This window comes from Tupaia chinensis, unplaced genomic scaffold (genome assembly GCF_000334495.1).
Source record: "Tupaia chinensis unplaced genomic scaffold, TupChi_1.0 Scaffold000576_1, whole genome shotgun sequence".
In the NCBI taxonomy this organism is placed as follows: domain Eukaryota; kingdom Metazoa; phylum Chordata; class Mammalia; order Scandentia; family Tupaiidae; genus Tupaia; species Tupaia belangeri.
In genome coordinates this window covers 366,510-369,837 of record NW_006160090.1, presented here as the reverse complement: position 1 = coordinate 369,837, position 3,328 = coordinate 366,510, and positions in this window count along the sequence as shown.

Sequence of the window (3,328 nt, the reverse complement as noted above, 5' to 3'; positions counted from 1 at the left end):
GGGTGAAAGAAAAGTACAGAACATTACTTTTTCTAAAATAACATGTTAAATTTCAAAAATTATGATTCAGCCATTATATGAACGAAACCCTTGCTCCTGTAGAGTAAAAGCTTCCTCCTCATTACGTTATTTCAGACTGGATGATTTTCAAGGAGGAAGGAATGCGCTCTGGGGTGGATTTATATTTTATAAGATGGAATAGTCATTTTCATGCCCCATTCACTCAGTACTGTTCTCTGTCTGTATCCTGGTAACACCTAAGTGTTTGCCCATTCAAGGATATCATCCTACTTGGACAAATCAGCCTGCGTAAACCATGCTTTCCAGTTGCCTGGCTGTCATTACTAATGTATAGAAATTCTGTCTAAGCACTTCTGTGCATCTTTCCACCCAGGGAGCCATAGTTTTCTTACTCAACATCTTATCTCTTTAGAAATTAGGCTTCCCTGCCAATGTGATCTTTCTCTTTTGCTTTGTGTTAGTCCTTCAGGTCCTCCATCCACTTCAGGGCTCATGTCAGCCACTCTCACTGAAGCCAAAAATGGTAATGGAGGAATTTTCTATTTAGAAAATCTCCTTAGGTTCATCCTGTGGCCTCGTAGTTAAAGGAGGCAGATCCCACATGACTGACCATGCAGTTCTAATCTTGGACCTGGCAGCTTAAAAAACATGCCAGGCACATGTGTGCCCCAAATCCTGACGTGACAGGGAAATGGAAGAAAAGGGATTGCAGCATGTCCATACCCCATTGGAAAGTGCTCTGTCCCGCTTCCTTTTTCTCTGTCTCTCTCTGATGAGTGCCTGTACCCTCTAGCAAAACAGGAAAAAAGAAAGAAAGAAAGAAAGTCTCTTTCTTTACACTGATTTTCTTAAATAAATAAAAATTTGAGGAAATATCAAATGAGAGCAGGAACTTAACTCAGTACGACTCTGTGATATTAAATTATTTGTATGATACCTTGATATCGGTGTCACATTGAACAAGACCAGATTTCCATGTTCCATCTTTATGATACCCTTCCCCCACTTACTGTTCTGCCACAGTGTTGAGCATAATACGAAGACTGATTTACTACACAAGAAGCCACACAGTATGTTGGTATCAACATTGTGCTGGTTTGTACAATAAATCTATGGCCAAAATATCCTGCCACCTTTCTTCTCTGAAACTGAAGCCATCTCCTGGGTCTAGATACTTCCATTTCTTTGATTCTTTTATTGTTAAAATGATATCCTCTGTCAAAGTATTAGTCTTTCTAATTAGCACAAAGGTAGGTTGAAAATTCCCACTAATTGCTTCTTACCTAAACTGGAAGGTCCCTTGGCTTTAAGCACTTGATATTCCAAGTGTAATAGTATCATACTAATAACTTTAAGCGTGTGGACTATGGTGAACTAAGTTTGTCAAAGTCATACAAGTTTCTTTAAGGAAATTAAAGTTTTATATTTCTCATGCTTTTCAATTATCTACCATCATAATTTTCTTCAAGGTTGCCCATGACCTCCTTGTGGCTAAATCCAAGGCCTTTAGTCTGTGGGTCCTCTCTGCATGGCTCATAACACTGCTGACCAATCATTGAACTGTTTCCCCACTAATGGTGTCCCACACTTCTCCCTCCTGATTCCCTCCCATTTACCTGGCCCTCCTTCTGAGGGTCCTCACATAGAGGTCTCAGTCATTGACCACCAGCCTTTGTGTCTTGGGTTTCAGTACTATAAATATGCAGATGACATTCCAATCTGCCTTTCCATCCCAGTCCTGTGTTCCTTATCCTGTCATTTTCTTTAAAGCTCACCTTCTAATAAACCTAACCCATCATTTCTCCTTCAGATAGTTCTGTCCTAATTTTTTTTAAATGTAAAGTTTAGGTGGAAATGATCTAATGTGTTAGCAAGCGAAATGTGAAGAAAGAAATGTACTTGCTAGAATTTTCTGAGAAATAAACAGTACTTAATTGACAATGAGATGTAAGAAATGATTCAAAGACAATTATTAGTCCAGGTCCATGACACTTGTGATTCCTTTCTTTGTTCATACCTTATCCTCTCTCCCCATTCCAGCCAAAGTGCTTTATTGAAACTCTCTTATTTATACTCTCTATCAGTTATAGGCAACACAAATATTTGTGTAAAATGAATGAACAGGCCCAATCGTGGTGGCACAGGGGACAGGGACACTACTAAGCAATTCCAGAGGCCATAGTGGAAGTCTCCAGGTTGCGTTGACGAGAACACGTCAGGCACATACAAGTGACTTTGTGATCCTGACTGGCTGCAGGGCTGAGGGCAGGGTGGCAGCCTGACTCTGACAAGAATGTCTCCCTCATGCTCTCTTTTTTTCTCTCAAAAACTAAATAAACTTACAAAAAGAAATAAATGCAGGGAACCAGCAGTTAGCGTAATGGCTATATCGCTGGACTCCCACGTAGTCGACCGTGGTTCGGGTCCCGGACCCAGTGGCTTAAAACTCACACCAGGCGCGTGTGCGTGTGTGCCCAAGATCCCGAGAGGAGAATGGAGGAGAATGGATTGCGGCATGACCATCCTCTCTGGGGGGTGATTTCTCGCTTTCTGTCTCTCGGTCTCTGTCTGTCTGTCTGGCGAGCGCATGCGCCCTATAGCGAAAAAGCCTCTCCAAAAATAATAATAATAAAAATAAATAAATAAATAAATAAATGCAGTGAATGGATCTTATCTCACCCTTTCCTGAGATGGTCGATGTGCCTTCTGGTGGTCGCAAGCAGCTTTGAATCCTCAGTGTCTCAACCCAAGGCTCTTCTCACAACTTTTATAGGCCATTGTTGTTTCACATGTGTGCTGGGAATCTAAAATCCACACCACTCTTTCATCTGACCTGTATCAGAACTCTCTCAGAAGCACAATCATTCCAGGACTTGATTAGTTCCTCCTGCTGAAAGGTCTGAAGCTCTCCTGCGATTTCCAGCTCTATCACTTTTTTACCAGGCATTTTCTTGTGCCAGTGGTAGGATCATGACCTTCCCCAAGTACTCATGCCCTCATCCCACAACCTGTGAATATGTTCATGGTAAAAGAACTTTGCAGATGGTACCAACAGTTGGAGTAATGGCTATGTCACTGAACTCCCATGTAGTCAACCGCGGTTTGAGTCCCAGATCCAGTGGCTTAAACGCACACTGGGCACATGTGTGTGTGTGCCCAAGATCCTGAGAGGAGAATGGAGGAGAAGGGATTGTGGCATGGCCATATTCCCCCTGGGAGGGTGATTTCTCACTTTCTATTTCTCTGTCTCTCTCTGTCTTTCTGGCAAGCACACATACCCTATAGCAAAAATCTCTCTCTCTCTCTC